Genomic DNA, 21,557 nt, shown 5'->3' with positions numbered 1-21,557 from the left:
CATAATAAGAGGACTCTTTGCCATTATGAACATAAGGCCAAAGTTTACCTTTCTTTTGATGTCAATTTTCATTGTGTGTCCCCTTTCTGTAACAGTGTAGTATGAAGGGAAGCAGTGTGCCAATCAATATAATATTTCAGACAATCCAGATAAGGCTGACATGTGATAAACACCGTTCTCATTCGTTTTTCTTCGTGCCATATCGATAATCTAAGAGATAGCTGTAATCAAATTAATTAAGCTTTTTAAACTTAAGCTAAATTAACTACTTTTCAGAAGGGACAAAGTTGACTTAAATTGAGTTTAAGGCGTATCAACTTTTCAAAAGAAAAAATGTTTGACTTTCATGTAGCTTTTGTACAGGTGTGACGGAGGTATTGAATATAGATATCTTATACAAAATGGTTCGGTTGACTGCATTACACTGCCATACACAATATCATATTTCTATATAAATGTTTTACGTCCAATCCAAACATAACCTTCCGGCACTCCAAATTTGTATTTGGAAAAGAAAACAAACGAAACAGAACAATGTTTTGAACTGTGAATATCGCCTGTACTGCCGCGCTAGTTCCAAACTACTTCACGGGTATTTGATATCGACATTATCGATTAGTATGTGAAAAAACGAAATTTGACCCTGCAGTGTTATTAAATTGTATCATTCTCGCACAATGCTTAAATATACAGTACAATTGTCATGATGTTCGTCATGACTAGGTGTGTGTCAAGACTGCTTCGGTGTGTTCCTTCTTAGTGGTAAAGTTTGGCCATTTATCTCAGCGTTTTGGGAGTAGATGTATTCAGGCAATGTTTTTTTTTCGCTCCTTTTATGGTGAAATTTGATTTTGTGCAGACAAAAAACAACGATGAAGTCGTATGGACGTGTGGGATACACAGTCTTTTTTGTGTGTTCTCATTTCACATTTTACCGAAAAGACATTCCATATACATGCACTTCAAATTTTACTCTAGCATTCGTTCTATAGACTCGCAGGCTTCTACTCTCATTTTCATAATACTCACCAGATTATGCCCTTCTCTGCAATTATTGTTTGTTTGTTTTGTACACTTTTTTGTGTGTGCTATTATTGATATCTTGCTTGTTTGTTAGATTGTTCGTTTGTTTGGCACATTGATCATTCGTTCTATAGACTCGCAGGCTTCTATACTCTCATTTTCATCATGCTCACCAGATTATGCCCTTCTCTGCAATTATTGTTTGTTTGTTTTGTACACTTTTTGTGTGTGTGCTATTATTGATTTCTTCCTTGTTTGTTAGATTGTTCGTTTGTTTGGCACAGTGCTCTAATTCAAGGCCAAATCCGAAGCCGATCCATCCCAACCAACATCTCATGCGTTCACTATTTACCTGAGGCGCATGCACTTTCTACTCATGTGGTAACATGTGACTTGCCTATAGGTCCTCCCTGGGACCAGTCTGCTAGTTTTTTCTACGTTCTTGAATGTTTAGTCACAGCACGCCACCCTGTCGTAATGTTCTTTTCTTATTGTTCCATCACGGAACTCTCTTACCTTCTTCTCAGGCGTCAACCAACCGCACCCTCCACGAGTACACGCGATCCTTTCCTGTCCCCTCCTGTTCGTGGAATTTTCATTTTTTTTAAATATTATTATTTATCATAATTGTAAGGGCGTAGCCTCCACAAGCGTTTACTTTCAGTGTTCTGCGCCTCCCTAGCTTCTGCCCTGTTTCATATGCAATTGGCATGTAGCCATTATTACAAAATGATCAAGCAGATCCTTATCGAATGATTGGTTGAGAGCGTGCATGTGACCAGGCATTTATTTTTTCCTATAACTTACGAATTTTGCTTATGACCGGTCATAAGTATAATGACCGGTCAGCACTGTCACGTAGCGATGGTGACCGGGCGAGATTTAAAGTTTTATTTTCTCACGAAAAAATTCTTAGACTGATGATGCTTGCTTCATTGTTTTTATAATAGAAATAATACACATTATTTTGTTCGGGCATTTGTACAAAAATAGTACCCACGCTCGATACCTTCGAGAAACAAACCAAACTCCTTCGGCTATTGCCTTGGGCGTGTTAGACTGTTCCGATAAAAGGTACCCTGTGTATGGGTAATGGCCTCACTCATATGTATTTTGTAAACTAATGTCAGAAAGGGAATATACTGTAATGTATTAACTGCAGTATAATACTATTTAGGTGACAACAGTACTTTCCATCTCATGTAGACATGAGTTGGAAAGTGCATCTGTTCTCTCTTGTTTATTTTTCGCCGATTAATGTTCCTGTCCAAACTTTGTTTACCAACAACTACTTTCCAAAATTGAGGTCTACAACCCCAGCTGTTTATTTTATACACTTATGGGGTGTATCTCCCTAAATATACAGTTTTCCACATCTATACACCATTCATCAATGTTTGTTTCTACTTTTCCTTTCTTGTGTGTATATTGTTTGGGATTTTTGGTGTATAAAGTGTACGATTTCATGCTGTGTGTGCACTGCAGTTAAAACATTACATTATATTCCTTTGCTGATACATTAGCCGCAGCCCGAATAAGCCAGAATAGATAACGAGTGATGAATTGTAAGCAAATAATAGCCACGTTAATTCAATAAGCTTGTAACATAAGAAGTGCTTGTCTTCTACGTATTCCTCTACGATGGATAAACCTGTCTACCCTCGCATTCATTCATTCATTCATTCATCCATCCATCCGTTCATCCATCCATTCCGTCCGTCCATCTTTCCTGTGAGGGCGTATCAAACCATGGCACAGCTAGAGGACCACTTTCTCTGTCCTAGTTTCAGCGTGTCAATTTGCTCGGGTATCAATCCTCGTTGACGGATCACCTGTGTAAACGACGCAGTGATAATAACTCGGCTCATCCCGAAAAATCAGTGGACAATGCGTCTCCAAGTAGTGATCGCCCAACTCCCCCACCTGCACTTTTCCCTCATCCGCGACCTCGACAAGTTTTCGAAAGAGGAGGAGAAATCTGTGTTAGGTGTTAAAAAGTCAAAGAGTGTGTAGGGGAATTTTTGGGAAGAGTTTACCCATGACTGTCTTGACCGTGAACCGTTTTGTCGTACAGCGCTCGCTATTTCATGATGTGCATCCACCGCATATATACTTGCCTTTATCACCGATCACATCAAACCTCAGTTTCCTGAAAACAAGATGTTTGCCTGCTATGCGGAGATACCTAGATTTTTTTTTTTTTTATTCAGAGATGAAAAAGCAGGTCACAGGCAAGTAGAGCGTCCGCTTTGTCTCGCCTGAGCTTTTATCCGAGAGCCCTGTTTGGCTGATATTCAAAAAAACAACACAATAGCCAATAGAAGACTTCAAAAGGATGTGAGTTAGAATCAAGGTTTATTTTTGGTCGTCTGGTCTATGAGTATAGACAGAAATTGAGTTATTTTTGTTCCTTTTGGTTGACAGCTTGACCTTGTGGACAAACAATTCAAAATAAATGAATGAAGTATATACACACAAATGTATTAGCTGGGGATCGATGAATACTATAAGCGGTCAGCAGCCGGTCAGAGAAACAAATAATGAGTAGGATAAAAGCCCGTGTGTGTAAATTCCAGACTGCTAAATATGGAGAGAGATTTGTTTTGATTTTCTGTTGGCAAACAGCATGCTTCCTATTAACCAAAATGTTAAAAAGAAGTTAGCATTAGAACGTATATGGTGATTTTATAACATTTTTGGAAGGCAATACACACACACACACACACACACACACACACACACACACACACACACACACACACATGATACAAAAAGTCAAGATTTGTCTCAGCGAAATTAGTTGAGGGTTTGTGCTCCACAGTATGAGTGACCATGTCTAATAATCAATGATTATCTATTTCAACAATATGATTATAATTATTCACTATAAGATGAATGGCATAACTTTGCCCCATTTGCCGTCTGTCACCTGCTTTATCATCTCTTTTAACTGTTTATTACCTTGACACAGATGGCAATTGTTTGGAGGAACATTTCGCTCGCATAGTGCTTTTGATTTTATCTTTACACATGGTATAAGTCACTGTATTAACCCATTTCATACGGGAACCTCGTGGTCTGTGCATTAAGTCTATAGGAATTTCAGAATTCACTATGAAACGGCACTACGCTAACGGCACTGCAGAGCAATGCTCGTAACAAACGGCAGTCAGCCCTTCAATTCACTTCTGACTTATTGTATGTCACATCTTGTTTAGGATGATGCGATCTTTCCGCCACTGCTCGTCCCTCCTCCTTGCTTCAACCATCATCAAGAAGTCACATCTCAATCGCATCCAATACAGTTTCCTGACATGTTTATTCAAGTGTAGTCCGGCTCCCTCATCACAGTACTTCACGGCTTCGTTCCCGACCTATACACACGCGCTCTTCACACGATGCTTGAAGACGGTGACACCTTGGACACTTGCCTCCCCTCTTTATTTTCCAACGAAGGATTCCACTGTAGTTTTGAAGGATAAACTTTTGTCCATCTCACCCAAGATCATCATCAAAATCATCATCATATTCCCAGTCTTTGATCTCTTTCCTCTATATTTTCTTTCTTTTGTACATTTTTCCTTTCCTTTTATTGATGCCGTTATAAGTGTCGAAATGAGTCTGATATTATAGTCATCATAGTTTAAGTGTCCAAACCGCAGAGTCGATGTGTTACAGTAGATATTGGTATAGAGGGTCATAATGTTCCTTGATGAAAGAAAAAAAAAAGTTCATTAATAGGTTTGTATAATGTTCTTTTTTTTGGGGGGGGGTATAGTTTTGTAGTGCTGGTGTGTTAGTAGGTGTAATTTGGGGTGTGCCTGTGTTTGTATCTGTATGAGTAATTTTTCACGAGTGTTTTTTTAATTATTTTTAGGTGTCTATCTATGAAGAATTCTTTACATAAAGACTTCTTATGAAAGACAGAAAGAGCTAAGCTCCCTTTTTTCCGTATTGATGATGCCACTCGACTTGAACGTAAGTTGAAAATAGAACAACGTAATGGGAGACGTGCTTCTCTTTCAACTACGTTATGTTCCTTGACATTCTATTCCATTTTTGTCGTGTGACAATTAAGACTGTATTAGGATTCCATCGGTTACTACTCGCTGGAATAAAGTTTGCACCTGCAAGCGCTGCTGGCAAATATCGTAGGAAAATGTTGACACACTGTTGTGTTATAGATAAACTGTTGGTGTGATTTCGACTCTTTCTGTAGTAATTAGCATTTGGTTTTAGACAAACAGTGATTCAATGATAGATTATGATTTAACTTTTGAAAGATTTTCACAATGATCTATGAAATTCAAAGGCAATTATCCTTTCTCGTTGCTATGTAAGGAGTACATACGAGGCAAAATTTGAAAAAGAAATATTCAAGTTGAAGACAGAAATTATTTGAAAGGTTGCTGGTTGAAGGCTGCAATAATATTGATTTTCCTTGCCAAAATTTGCCCAGGAGAGATGCTCCCGCGCATTCCGCCATCACCAATCTCCCGTGCACATTAGCAAAAACTCCAACACTTGCACTTCTTTCAACTCTTGCCAAGAAATCCGCTAGTATAACATAGGCCCCTGGTACGGTATAGATGCCTTTCGTCTCCCCCACAGCTCCTACGCCTCGTCTCGGCTTCCCGTCTGGCCTGGTCTCAGTTACACGCATCTCTCATCTCTTCAGCCATCTCGTTCTTCTCCTCCTCCCTGATAATAGCCGCATCATCCTCCCCAGCTTGTCTGCGCATTACCAGCTCTTTACCGTTTGGTAATCTGCCCCCGTATCAGTCAGCAATTGGCCTGATGAGGTGGGGGACAGGACGGGAGAGATCGCCGATTCCTTTCGCTGGCGACGCCACAGTGAAGAGCGATGCGATGTCGCGGGGTTAACTGCCCCAGTCCAGAGAAAAACTGTCCGTGTGAAGAAAAGAAAAGTAGGAAGAAAAGCGCAAATACGTGGATAATATCATACCTTCACATAAACAAGTCCCCCTATACATTACATTTTCCAAATGCAAAAATGGTTATAATCCGAGCTTCTGTCAAGCTGCAAGTATATTATATTCATTTCTTGGAAAGCTAAAATCGATTTTCTGTGTATTTTATCGCCATTTTTTTTTTAAATAAAAAGTTACGAACATTATTCAAGTGCAATGTAAACAGTTCCGGCTGGTGGAGAAAGATAGAATATTATCTATGGTGTTAACTTATAAATTGCATTTATGAGGTTTTGTTGACCAGCATGCAATATCATTTGATAGGTCTGCTGCTATTGAATTCTGAATTCTCATAATCTTCTCTACACCTTCCAAAGGAAACAGAGGGCTATGAAATGATAGCAGTTGGTATTGAGGTCTATCGATAGGGAATCCATGTCACCCGTGTTAATTCAAATGAAACAGGTTGTTATTCATTGGTTTTGGGGCTATCAATGATTGAAATAAGGATGACCGTATCAGATTTCATTAGCTATAGTCATCATTAACAGCAAAAGACATAACACCTTGTTTCAAGCACTTCTTGCATTCCTGATAAATCTTTGTGTTAGTTTGTTAAAGATGACATTATCTTCTATTCCAGTGTTTGTAAGAGGCAATCTTTTGAATTGGGTCTGATGTTTTCGTCCCTGCGACGTACATTATCTGAACAGGGTAACACTTTAAACATGATTTTATTGGGGGAGAAATCAACAAAGAGCGACACCTTGCGAGTCAAGCTTGCCAGTGCATAAAACCTTTCGCCACACACACACACACACACACACACACACACACTCTCTCTCTCTCTCTCTCTCTCTCTCTCTATCTATCTATCTATCTATCTATCTCTCTATCTCTCTCTCTCTTTATCTCTCTCTCTCTTTCTGTGTGCGTGTGTGGGTGTGTTTTATTTTGTATGTGTGTATGTGTGTGTGTATGTGTGTGTGTGTCGCTCTTGGAAGCATGACTATTAAGATGGTCAACGTATTACTCGATTTCGTTCATAGTGTGACTGAGTTCAAAGTGTTCATTAATTTCCTAGTATACTCAACCTTTTGCATCTGTGTTTCCTACGATATATTCCGTGTTGTTATATGGTGTGTTTTTTTCCAATAATCTCCTGATCTTTTTTTTAAGAAGAAATCCTCTTCAAAATGTTATCAATTTCATAAGAAAGAGAAAAAATCCCTGCAGAACACTGCAAAATGATCAGAATCGGATAAGAAGTAAGAAAGTAATGATATTCTGAAATTTCCTATTTTTTTTTCGGAAAACACTTCTTGATCAGTCGTTATAAATATTCAAATCAGCAAGTTGATGTTGTCACGCTCTCACAGTTTCTTATTCACTTCATATACAGAAATGAAAAAAAGATCTCATATTTCAGCTGTATAAACCAAAGCTTGCCTTAAAACCACCCAAAAGAAAAGAGAACAAAATAATGTTACTTTGATATATTTTGGTATGGGAATATGCTTTTACATGTATAAGTTAAAAATATCACAAATCTCATACGAATTATAAAATGATACGTTCATGAAAAATTGTGAGGGCATGAAATCATCAACTAGCTCATTATAATACTCATAAAAGCTGGTCAAGAAATGTGAAGAGTCAAAATGTCATATCTTCCTTATTTCTCATCCGATTTTCGTCATGTTTGAAACGTTCTGTTTAGGGATTTTTTTTTTCCTCTTTCTTTTGGAGAAAAATTATTCTGGGGTTGGATTTCCTCTTTAACAGCTACGAAATGTATAAATACTTTTATGTTAGGACAAAATCTCTATCTCTTTGGCCCATGTGAACGAATTCATGTGGGCGAGGCCACAGCTCGATAAAAGTCACCTCAAGCCTAACAAGTGACGTGTTGCGTATCAGCGGCTTTGGGGAGTTTATCAAACTTTACGGTAGAAAACAGTGGGCGATAGTTTGCTTCAAACAAATAACTACAAGCAAATTTGTAATGGGAGGCGCTGGGACTCTTTACGCCTGATACTACCCTCAGAAGTGCAGTAAATTGTAACGCTATGATTTCTAATTGTATGTTTGCGTAAAATCATACCATATCGAAGCACATAAGATCTCCCTCCCCCACATTCTCTCTTTTTTTCTATCCCTCTTCATCTCTCTACTTTCCTCTCCAAGAAAACATATGTACTGCGTTCTTCATCACATTCATGAAGATTACGCTGATTTTGTTGCAGTACTATACCCTCTGACTAGCATTTTGTATCGTGTGAAATATACATAAAGCGTGTACGGCATGTAAGACATAGTGCGGTTGGGGTTATATATTTAAGTTTTGTGTTGTTGGGTTTTTTTTTTTCATTGCGAAACATGTATAATACAAGAAAAATTGTACAAGTATAGCAAAGGATACGAAAGAGTATGGGTATTGCCAATTTCATGTTAGTCACCGTTCTAATTGCAATTTGAAACACAAAGCTATTGAAGAATTAATTTGAATATCAATAATGTGTTAGTATTAAAGAAAAATGAATAAATCGCTGTCCAAAGGAGACTTAGGCTTTGGTGGAGGCCTGGACAAAATGGCAAAAGAAATCTCTGAAATCATATCTAACCTTAATATGTATCATTAATTGTTTTGAGGAAATAATCTGTAGTGTTATTTTCACTTGATTTCTGACCTAAGAGAGTATATGTGGATAATTGAAGAACAGGTTTAAGAGTTTTGCTCAAGTTTCGCATGGACGCAATGACTTGGAAAGCGAGTTCAAGGAACTCAAGGAATGACAGAATTGTGATGTGGGATGCGAGATTTTGCTTTTATGTCATACTTACAAAACGCGTTGATTTGACCTCACAGACCACTGTATTCTGTCCAAAAATAGCCGCTATTATGACACTCCCGAATCTCGGTCAATTGTAAATTTGCATTCTTTCATTCCAAATTGTACACGCAAAGTCGCCTCCAATAAAACTGGTGTTTATAGAGCGGAGATTAAGCTCATTTCAGTCGTCCGTGTTTGCGTCACACACTGCAATTTGCTTCTTTTCAAAGGTCCAGCGTCATTTCAATAGAAGTCATTACTTTTTAAGTACCGAGAAAGTGTAAATATCTGGCAGATTAAGCCTTTACCCGGGAAACAAACACTATAAAGTGCAAACACGTGGTATATGAAGGAATATGTTTTATGTAAAACAGTGACAGCAAGTGTTTATATTTCTACATGTGAAGGTCAGCTACAAGTTGCCATGGCAACTCGCTTGATCTGTGTTGTTTGTGTTAAACCCCCTCCCGTTGTCTGCTGGTTGTTTCCTTCAAGTTCCTTCACTGTGTCTTCTGTCTGATGTGGCATCTGTCATGCCTGTAACAAGTTCAGCACATTTTCATACAGAACTTTCCTTTCTTTCATTGCTCCAACGTGGAGTGAAAATCGTTGCCGCCCCTTTCCCCTGTATGGTCCAGGTTTTTGACGTTATTGTTCTAGTTTTGTTTTGTTTTATTTTGTTTTCGAAGAACGAATAGACCATAACCTGTTCTACTTCTACATCTTCTATTTCATAGTCATTCTAATCATCAAAGCATTCAAACTGTATAGAGGCAATTAAGATATGTATGGCAGTTCTTATGTGATAGTCTTTCGCTCGTCAAGCAGTGCCATCGGCATGATACTTTTACCTTGTAACATGAAATCATTTCGTAATTTGATGATGATTGCACTCTTTCCTCTTTAACGTAGAGTTCGAGTCCTTTTTATCCAAATTATACGTGTGAAAATTGATACTCGTATGTTGCGGTATGCCTATTTGAAAATTTATTTCATGTCATTTAAAATTTTGAAATACAAGTTTCAGATCTGCCAGTCTCAGTCGCTTTGAGAAATAAGGAAAGAAGTCTTACATGGCACGAAAGAAAATTGTACTGTCGAATAAAGTACAAGTGCACTTGTTAATATGTAGTCAAGAGGCTGAAGACTGTCTCCTAATTGCACGATCGCTTGTAATCGCTTGTAATCTGGGAAGTATAATATGCCACACCGGGCAGTAATGGCGTTCAGTCTTCTGTTACTCGGAATCGGTGTTTCATTTGCATCGTGGTCTAGATCGGATCCAAAGACATTTATCAGTATCACGAACTTGTCAAACACTGAAAGGCGACTCATACACTAAACTCGAGAGCACACGCGCATACTTAACGAACACACACCACACCCCACAAAAAGAACCTCAAGCATCACCAACATGATCACTATTCCCGGGAAAATTGACTGTTTGATGCAAGTATAAGTCGCCCTTTCCAGATCTAAACTTAGCTTTATTTTCCTCCACCGAAACTCCGTGATATGGGGCAAAGAGTATGGAGCCACCCATTTCAAATTTGTTTACGGATTGGAAGAATAAAAAAGAGAGAGAAAGAGCGCTGAAACGCGCCGCTGGAATCCATAAAAGAAAATAAAAGCGAGGTAGAGCGGGCGCCACGGTTTACATTAATACCCGCTGAAAGCTGGGTTTGTTTATATCAATTACCGATTGATCGGACAGTAATCTAGCCGCGATGGCCCGCGTGACAAATCGCAGCGATTCGCTAAAGAAACAGCAGGTTTGCTCACTCTTGGCACGCAACGGCTGTTGAAATATTAAAGAGAACAAAAAAGGAAAAAATGAGCATAGACGGTAAAACCTTTCACTCGCTTTTTCCCCGTGGACTAAAATCCTTAAAACGCATGCTTTGAAGTCGGTGAGCAAATCACGACAATCGCATTGTTTCGTTTCATTATAATCTTCGTTATCAAAAAAAAAAAGTAATTATGACGAGATAGGAATGTTTGTATTGTACCAAACATTTACAAAAATAAGGATTTTGAAGACGGCCCTACTCAAAGCATTAATTTGGGGTCGATGTCGTTTTGAGTAGTTCGAATAAGTAGCGTGAATTTCATGTCTTTACTCTTATCTTCAATTATATTTTGTTTACTTTAACAATGGTGCGGCTTGCGTGAAGATAGGGGACCGAAAAAATGAAGAAATCAAGTTTATCAATTTGAGCATTCGATATTATGTGCATTCCCTTAGGAATTTACACTTGCTCTCATAGGGACACACATCTGAAGAATGTAGGCCTATATAGATGTTTTAGTCCAGTGTGTATCTTTGGATTGCGGTATTTCCGATATTTTTATGCCGTCGATTAAATTACTATAAATATCAGGGCTAATATCAAGGCGTTTCAGGCACATAATCAGGCGCCACTGCTCCCCAATGGCGTCGCACATAAAACAAAATAAACCCGCGTATATAGAAAACTTGCAGACGACCAAACTCCGGTATCGATCCGTTGTCTCGCTGTCGCATGCAATGGTGTGAGGTGACGAGTCACTTATTAGGGACACGATCTACCGCAAGAACTGGTGATCGCAGCCGGTAGGAAAGAAGAGAGTAGGTATACCTTCTTCTTTTTCTATCTTTTGACTTCAAAATTGTCGGATAATAGTTTGTAAATTTTCAAGGTCTGCATCAAACAGAGATTAATATGACTGTGACCAGCGTGTGGCACAAGCTTCGGTTTGACAGAGAAGGGTAGCAGCTGCACTTTTGCAGATGCGACAATTTTTGATTCAGTCTAGATGTGAGGTTGTAACTGTCAGAGATGCCATGCCAATTATCGCAGAGCGTTTAGCAAGGTAACATGTAAGAAATAAACAGAAAAACAACAACTGTGCAGTATTTGATTATGTCTTCACCAGTCTCATGAACGTATGACTACCTTTGGTCAATAACATCTTTTTTTCTTTTTGTAAACGTTAGGGAAGGTGATACCTATCCCTCATTTCTCGTCTTTGATGCCAGCAGTATATATTCCCTTTTTACAAACAACAATAAACAAAACATATAAATGAAATACCAAATCAAATGAAGATAATGCTTACTTTGTATGATCAATCTGGAAATTATTTGACGATATGAGTTTAACCATCATGTCATGTGAGTGTGCATGGTGTTACACGATTACACTAGTTTGGCTTTGATAAACAGGAGACCAGCTGGCTTCGAAGTGTCTCGTTACGTATCTTCATAACCTGCTTTGGTCAAGTTTTGGGTTTTTCCTTTTTTGGGGGTGGGGAGGGGTAATATCATTCTATATTTTATTTCATTTTGACCATGTGCAGTACACTCTAAGAAAAATGATTCAATTTTGCACCTTTACCAGTGCCACACTGGGAGCACCTTTACGGGAGCAACTTTGCACCTTTCAGACCAGTGTTACAATGGGAGCACCTATAAAGGTGCAAAGTTGCACCAGCAAAGGTGCTCCCATTGTGAGACTGGTGAAGGTGCAAAATTGAACCTATTTTTCTTGGAGTGTAACAAAAGAAAATGCACATTTAGAGCAAGCAGACAACAAACTATACATCATGGGACTTGTCACTGTTATACCGTAATCGGTTATTGTCCTTCCTTTGCAACTTAGCAAATTGCCCTCTGCAGTGGGAGGAACAATGAATACCAAAACCCACTATTCGATGACGTATGTTTGTACTTTTTTCTTAGTCATTTGATGTTGGAAATTGCTTTCATTATGACAGTTGATTAATTATGATTAAACAATTAACTTTTACGTCAAGCATTCATGAATTTCAGAATCGTTTGATTCTGAATTAGTTTGATGTACCGAGTGTGTAGGATGAAGGATGAAGACTTTCAGTTATCAGCGATATCACTCACTGAATCAGAAAACTCGCTGTAATGGGGCAATTGTGCATTCAGGAACGTCTGCTCCACGGAAGGGGAGATGACTATATTGCATTTACAGCGCAAACAAGGTCGGTCGAGTAATCAACCAGGAAAGACTGTGAGGACCCTCCTGACCTTAATAGACTTAAGGATATCCATGTACTACAGGAAGCTTGAAGAACTATGCCCGGACGAGAATCAGGGCCGAGTAGAGGTGCCATCAGTATTCCAGCCCCCGTTTCCCCGTATCGGCTGGCTGCTTGACTCGGGGTGCACAATCACGGCAATTAAGTGGGAGGACGCGCGCTCGAGTGAGTCTCAAACAAAGGGTTGGGCAGGGTCGGATATTGCACAAACGAATCCTGATTTACAATGCAGTTAAGGGGCTGACGTGAATGAAATACAGTGCTGGAAGAGTGAAGACGAGGGAGCAATTTTGAGCTGGACGTTCGTAGTTGCTGGACAATTTAACTCGGACTTTGGTCAGTTCCCCAAACTCTGGTCTTTTTTTTTTTCCAAATGGTGCAGGGTACAATCAATAATTATGGTCATCTGGCGTAGAGAGATATCTAAAATTCAAAGTTCCTTTTTCTTTTTTAAAACATAATATGAATATAATTCCTATGCCTGTTACTGCTGCACCATCAGTGTCAATTTTATTAATATTATACATGTTATACTTTGGTTTAGATCTCAGACCATAATGTGTCGTTCATAATCGTTCATGTTGACTTTTTATCTACCTTGTTACCATCAAATTTCTTTTTACAATTTTCACATTTCGCTATCTTTAATTCGTTTGTAACTTTATCTCCAAATTGTGTATGAACTTTATTCCTGCAAAACGTAGCATTATTCACAAATTTCGTGTTTGATCTACAGTTTTTCTTTATCATTTTCAATAAATGCTTATTCATCCATAGTTTACTTTTACAATATTTATTTCAAATTCTTGCAAAGGAAAACAGCTATGGTAAAGACACACATTTTTATTCAAAACTTTACCGTAACAACGACTGTGATAAGATAATTTAAATGTCATTCCACATTTTCCAATTCATCGGGAAGTCTTGAATATTATCTTAATTAATTCGTCTTTTTTATGTAAGTATTTATTTTCTTTGAATTTGTCACAGTGAAAACACTGAAAACGGGAAAATGATCACTAATGTCAACTAAAATAATTCCACAAAATTTATATGTGACATCGTTAGTAAATGCATCACCACAAATATCAGAGAATGTGAATACAAAGAATATGCAACAAATATATTTTGAAAAATTATTTACGTCGGCATGGAGAATTTATACAAACAGTCTTTAAGTCTCCGATCAAGTTCATTCATTTATATTCCTTATTTAGATTATGCAAAACAATTGAAAAAATGTTATAAGGTTAATTATGTGGCATGAAAATAACACCCAACGCAACACTCTTGTTCGCAACCTTTTCTTTTTTTAAGAAATAAACATTCGTAAAATTGATTTCTTGCAATCAAAGCTCTTTATATTTCACCACCACCACCTCTATCACAAAGTGTATTATCATTCACGGATATGAAAAGGGAAAATTAAAACACAAATAATATTATCAAACAATTAAAGATTATTTACAGATCAGAAGTGAACGAAAGTTCATCGCACAGTGCACAGCATTTCTCAATATAACAATGTCAATATCAATATCAATATCAATATCAATATCAATATCAATATCAATGTCAATGTCAATGTCTATGTCTATGTAAATTCAATTTACTTCAATTTATTTTAATTCAATTCAATTCAATTTAGCTTTTATTTCCATCCAAAGAAAAATAATACAAATACAAAGTGTACATTCATGAATAATGTATTTTTGACAATTTATTAGCAATAAGGATCATTAAGTTTGTGTATAATGTGTGATGAACGAATGAACATAAGCAATGCATACTTTGCGGCGGTAAAAACAAAAAGATAAATAGATATATAAGATCCACTAAAAGACAACCCTTTAAAAGTATAGATCACTCGAAAAAAAAAAGGCAATTTCATGTGCTATATCCAAAAACTGCCAATTTCATATCAAATATCCAAATTTATAATTTTATGACAAAAAAATATATATATATATGTATATGTATATATATATCAGGAAATTAAATCAAATTCAAATACATAGTACTTACCAGAAATTATTCTAAAGTAGCAAGGACATACGAGCTTAAAATTAAATAAATGCTTGGCCCTGTTTATCATAGATTGAAGGTTTTCTTTACTTCTTACATATTTTTATTATTGCAAAAATGCGCAAAGAAAATGGGATTCCATCGATCCCGATGGAGTCCCATTTTCTTTGCTCATTTTTCTACTAATAAATCATAATCATTTTTGGTCAGTTTCCTTCTGTTTGCGTTTGATATATTTTCATTATCTTACGGCAAGTTTTTGAATAAATGAATATTTTGACTACACTCTACACAAGATTTTACAATCAAAATAAATATAATGATTAACGTGCATCGTAAAATGTACATGCACGCATACACACTGGTATAATCTGCATTTCTATATACTAGTATAGATATATAGATAGATTGTAGATAGATAGAGAGATACACATGTAGATAAGCACGCAGTACAGACAAACAAAAGTGTTTTTGAATGAAAACGCATACATCATTGAATGGTATTTCGTAGGCTGGAGACAGAAATTAAAAGGGAATAGCATACAACGTATGTAACATTTCTAAACACTCCTTGAAATTACACCAAAGAGAAAAAATAATGTTTCGCATTAAGCATATCCTCACAATACAATGTATTCCTGATCATCGAGTGTGAAAAGCTTTCCTTGATTGCCCGTCCATCAAGACGGGACTACACGAGATGCTAAACCCCCATAAATCACATTGGAATGATGGTACTGGTAGTCGTGGATGCAACCACCTTGTAACGGAGGTATATCCACCGAGACAGGTGGGGAACCTGGGCGAAGCGTGTAAACAGTCATCTTTCACTCCCCAGTGTAAACACCGAAGTCATCATACATTCATTTATGGGACATTTATGAAGCCGATATTTCATCCCTTTTTGCGTCCGTACCCATTTCTCGTCTGTTGTGGATCTATGCACGCAAAGAAATTGAACGGATGGCACTGGGTTTCATGGTCTATCAATATTTTTCTAGCAAATTTCAAAATTTCTACATGTCGTTTAATAGGTGGAGTCTGTTGACAGGCATTTAGTAGCTTAATAAATGAGATAATGGCGGAGTATAATTCAGCATTTTTACGCTTTAGAATTATACGTGTGGATGTGTAATACATCTACATAATTATGTTTCAAAAGGAGCGCCGTTGTCATTTGCTTAAATTGTGCTGTTCACTCATGAAATCAAAATCAATTTTACTTTGGTTTATGCTCATAATTTTACTCGTCAAATTCGTGACATTACCTGTTCGCTGTCAGATTTGGTGTAATTTTTGTCCACAGAACAATCCCATGTAGCAAATTTTTTAAACCTGCATTTTCAAATCAGATCGTTTCTTGTCCAATTACACAATTTACCTCTTCACAAGATATCATATTGATCACAATCCAGATATCGAAATGTTTCAGTGTATATATAGTGTACATCGTTAGCCATTAAAGAAATCTCTCTTACATATCTAACATATGAAATATCAAATGAATCTCTGTGTAATGGAACATGAGTGATTTCTTCAAACTAAATGACTAAGGAAATGATTTATGATTCATACAGTGCCTCAAAGAAAAAAATAAAATGCCAACATCAAGTTGTTATCAATCCCAATGTGCCACACGGCAATGCATGCAAGCACGTAGTTAAGACTATGTGATACAATAAAATCATACTTTTCTTTCTTTACATCTAAAGCATGGACAGTGTCAGGTATATCAATACAGTTCAAGCACGGTTACGAGAGTCTAAATTTATTATATGTTGTTTATATTCGAAGGGCGAACCCAACAGCTCATAATGTTATTGAAATGAGTCGGATGTGCCGTACGTGGCATCCGGGTTCGCACGGAATACTTTGAGAAATCATATGTCGGAAATCATATGTTGGATTAACAAAACGGTGTCACTTCCCACGAGCATATGACGAGAGCTACCCGTATCCTGTCGACGCATTTATCAAATCAATCATCCCCAATGATAATGTTGTTTGATTAATGAGTTCTCCTTCTCAATTGCCACATGTTTGCGTAACTCGATGTTCTCTTTTCCCGCCCTTTTTTTCTTCCAGGGCAAATACTCATCGATTGTTGAGATACCTGATGATTCCAGGTCACCGGTAAAACGACAAAAACGAGGTAAGCAAAATGATTTTTCTTTCCTCTCATCAATCATTACGTTTGAATCATTTCTCATGCTCGTGTTAATTCCATCCCAAGGCAATAAAGGAGATTCACTCTTGCTCAAACATGACAAGTAGGTGCGATGGACGCTGCATGAAGTAGAAGTTGCCGCAACAGGTTAAGTAACTTCTTCGGGTTATGATGTCGCTGTCGTTGTTGATGCTGCTGCTGCTGCTGCTGTTGTTGTTGTTTTTTGTTGTTGTTGTTGTTGTTTTGTATGTGGTTGTTTTTGCGACAGTCAAAACTACGCCGTGATAGAGCATTCTAAAATTACCACTTCATGTTATACTCGGGAAAAGCAAATATCGAGTTTTTCTTTATCTTGTCGCATCAGGTTCCCTTCATCCGGGCACGAAATGACAATAATGCGATAAGTCTGCGAGACAGCAGGTAAAAAAAAAATGGAGATAGACGTTAACATGTTTCCGACACTTTTTTATCGATCGACGCTGATTGGACGTCAGTTTTGAGGTTCACTTAGTACGAGGTTGAACCAAAACGGAAACTTCCGCTTTCAAGATGGCTTCTAAAATATAGTACTCCTCCGGCTCCGCTCTGTGAATGACATACTGTTGACAAATAAATTTACCTTTATAACGCTTCGATGTTATTGGCATCAACGCTGTTCTACCACACATTACGCCATGTCAGTCTGAATTTTTCTCGCAAAAGCTTTCAACCTTATAAATTTGTCTGGAATAATGTTGACAAATAACTCTACCTTATTGCATCAATGTTATTGGCATCAAACGCATAGTCCACAACACATCACGGTATGTGTAAACCTGAATTTCTCTTGCAAAAATCATTTTCATCTTCATTATATACATGGTATATATAAATTTGTCTACCAATGATATGTCTTATACTCCATGTTATACCAGAGTTGATATTGATAAAGGCAATATTACATGCTAATGTAAAACAACAAAGCATCATAATTGACGAAGCACAAACTATACACTCTTCTGACTCGTATGGACAAATGAAAAATTATCTTGCTAATTTGGTGTGATAACAATTTTCTTGTGGAAAATGTTTTGTTTTAGGATTTGAAACACAAAAGAGCTGAAAGCCTCCTATCAACTCGAGTGTTAGTTCTTCAAAGAAATCCATTCGACTAGAGATTGGAATATCTTATAAAGAAAGTTCTATTGATTGCGTTCAAGACTTGTTATGATTCCAACATACATAATGTTTTATCATGCATTATGGACACATTTTTTTTTAATCATGAGTGTCTGAACTCTGATTGTCTAGTATAATGTAGGTGCCTAAGTATTCATCAAAGCCAGCAGAAAGCAAAACAAGAAACTAGACGAATTAAAACAACAGAGGCTGATGCTATATAAAGGAAACTATAGAGACTCCGGTATGAATTGTGAACGTGTGTGTGTCTATATATATGTATATATATATATATATATATATATATATATATATATATCATCAAAAACAAAACTGAAACAAAGGTCATGCTGTATTCATCAACAGTTTATTTCGGCACACAAATTTTCGAGCGATGAACAGCATGAGCTTGGTTTCAGTTTTGTTTTTTTATGATATTATCACACCAACACGTGGACAACTTTAATACTCAACATATATATATATATATATATATATGTATATATATATATATATATATATATATATATATGTGTGTGTGTGTGTGTGTGTGTGTATATGTATATACATATATGTGTATATATATATATATGTATACATATATATATATTTATTCATATATATATATTGATGCATATATCTATGAGATATTAGGAAAGAAAATTGTGCGTAGCTTTGAAATTATGTTTTATACTGTTTAATACTGTTACCTTCCTTTTTTTTGGGGGGGGGGGGAAGGAAGGGAAGTGCACGAGTTGAAAAATGGGTCTCCATCTGGAATCGAACCCGAATCTCTGGCATAAATACAATGTATAATCATAGCAAGCCAAGAGTCCCATGCTGCGTTAAACTGTGCTCCTGATTGTCATTGTTCGAGCCTATAGTGAAACGATGAAATACGCAAGGCAAGTCTGTCAATCAGCTGAGCTCTGTAGGACCATTTCCTGCTCTCCCTCCTACAAACGTAAACGTGTACGTAAAAGTTGGTGAGTTATAACAGAGGGGGCTGCTCTCAACACAGCAGAAACCATTGAATCTAATGCGGTGAGTGCACATCACTGATAAATGCGTCCCACACAGAAGGAGTGTCCGCAACATGGTGTGATAAAAACAAATATGGACGCTTTGAATCAAACCATTATCATTCATGATAACTCTAATCGGTGTCGAAAAATCTAGCTAGCTGCTATTCGAATAAAACGTCCTGTATCGATGGTATGAAGTTTCCTCATTTTACGATACATATTTTGTTTTCATATCAATTTCTATACCATTCTGCCTACTGTGGATTGCAAAGACGGCTTTAGGAGTCAAATCTACGAGGAATATGACAGGGCAGCTCTCACGGCCTGCCATTAATTCGCCTGACAAAACTGATTCCAGGGAAAGTGCATCCATCTGAGCTTGATGTTTCGTCATGTTTATTTTCTGCCTTTGCACCATCGAACATGCATGCGGCATTTGATTTTTATTAAGATTGGCATCCTCCCACAGAAAAATCCAGAGGAAGGTAATCAACGAAGGTTTTTAAATAGACGTCCATCCCCTTCCGTCCATTTAAACAACAACACTAGCAAAGAGAAAAGCGAAAACAAAAAACTTGCTTGCTTTTCCGCTGGCAAATCGGTCCCAATCACATTTTCTGCGCAAACGTTTGCGAGTACCTGAAACCATTTAGATTGATCGGGTTCAAGCGTGGTATGTCGGGCACGGAGAGACGGGAAGCTGGGCTAATAGAAATCAGGTGATGGAGTCAAGCATTCAAGAGGGCCACTTTTGACTTTAGTGCACTGACTCTGGGCTTTTTGGTGGTGGAAGATGAATGTGGATCTTCCGACGGGATGTGTGTGTGTGTGTGTGTGTGTGTGTGTGTGTGTGTGTGTGTGTGTGTGTGTGTGTGTGTGTGTGTGTGTGTAATGCTGCGAGTGTTTTAAGGGAGAGGGGTTCATTGCGGTTGTGAAGTTAATTGTTACGAGCTCAAAGTGTAATATAATCCCTGTTATAATATTTTTTTTACATCATTTGAGACGGAGGAAGTATATTCTTTTGAAAAAGAGTCAAAGATAAAACTTGTTATCATTTGTATTTTTTAACTCGTTCACAATTACGTATAAGGCAGTAAGGAAAATAATGATCACTGAAGAATGAATAACTGTCACGTGACAACACGTTAAAGACAATCATAATTTCGCTAATTTTCAACCAGCTTTGGTTACAAAGCTGCCTAGCCCGTGTAATCCCCAAATAAAGCAATAGTTGTCTGATTTCATAGTAGTAACAACAAAATGACTCTTTGCTTTCTCCTCCCTCTTATATATATCATTCCTCACGCTTCCGGAAAAAGGGTGGTTGTTTTATCAGTCAAAACTGATTGAATCATTTTGCATGAAGTGCGCTACTGATTGCCAAAAATGAGGTTGTTATTTGCATGTTTTTTATTGATCATATCGAAATGTTGATATCTTACTGAGATCGTTATATTTGCTAATCTGAATGCGTTAGTTATGCCTATAGATATAGTGGAAATCTACTGTTTCTGCAGATGGTAGTTTTTTTGGTTTTTTTTTAGGTTTTAAACTCTTATTTGAATTATATGAATTGAATTGAATTGAATTGAATTGAATTATTTTGTGTTAAATACTGATAAACCAGACTGAGTTATTACTCGATTAAAGGGCGAGACGCAAAATTTGAGAAATATTTTTGGGAATAAGTTTATGTCAAAACGAAGAGTCTTTCAAACATTCCTTCAGAGTTGCATCATGAAACCATCAGATTTGTCTCCTCTAATCTCTCTGCAGTTCCATTTTTGAAATATCTGAAGATTTTGTTTTATTAATTCTCTACACAGTTGACTTTGCTTCTGTCTCTCATTAATCTGGCTGATACAAGCCCTGGCCAAATGAACTGAGTACATTATGCTAATCCATATGGTCATTATCATTTTGAATTGCTCCACCGTTTGTGCGAAACGCCGCTGCACCGCGTCCCCCGAGAGCCCGGCCGCGAGGAGATCGCAAGTTACGATTGGATTCCCAGGGAATTTTGATCCGATGATGAACAGAGATATGCGTTTGTATAACTGCCGTGCGAGTGCATCGGGGGATATTTTCTTTCACTAGAGATCAATAAAGTGAGATATGCATTCTGTGATTACTGTAACACCTTTTTTAAGGAAAGGAAATGCATCAGTGTGATGTGTTATAACTTCACACAGCATACTTGGTAATGTTAGGCGCGTATCATAAGTTGAATGTGTCGAGATGTACGTACACATCGCTAACACGTCTGTCCAATACAAAGATAGGAATTAAACTCTGCATGCCATGTTGAATATCTTGTCCATTGGTATCGTGTGAGAAATTGGTA

At 37.3% G+C, this 21,557-nt stretch overlaps 1 protein-coding gene across 1 annotated transcript in view; it reads left to right on the top strand.

Moving 5' to 3' along the window:
- Positions 1–16,948: 16,948 nt before the first annotated feature.
- LOC139741943 (nitric oxide synthase, salivary gland-like) overlaps positions 16,949–21,557 on the top strand; it is a 146,550-nt gene continuing 141,941 nt past the window's right edge. Inside the window, exon 1 of the mRNA XM_071652516.1 lies at positions 16,949–17,015. The gene's annotated coding sequence lies outside the window, so the exon portion shown is untranslated. The remainder of the gene's footprint in view (positions 17,016–21,557) is intronic.

The sequence above is a fragment of the Diadema antillarum genome, unplaced genomic scaffold (genome assembly GCF_040938485.1).
Source record: "Diadema antillarum isolate AM-2024a unplaced genomic scaffold, OU_Dant_1.0 scf00000032, whole genome shotgun sequence".
In the NCBI taxonomy this organism is placed as follows: Eukaryota; Metazoa; Echinodermata; class Echinoidea; order Diadematoida; family Diadematidae; genus Diadema; species Diadema antillarum.
Note: the sequence above shows the minus strand (reverse complement) of the source record. Positions and strands in the feature narration are given on the sequence as shown.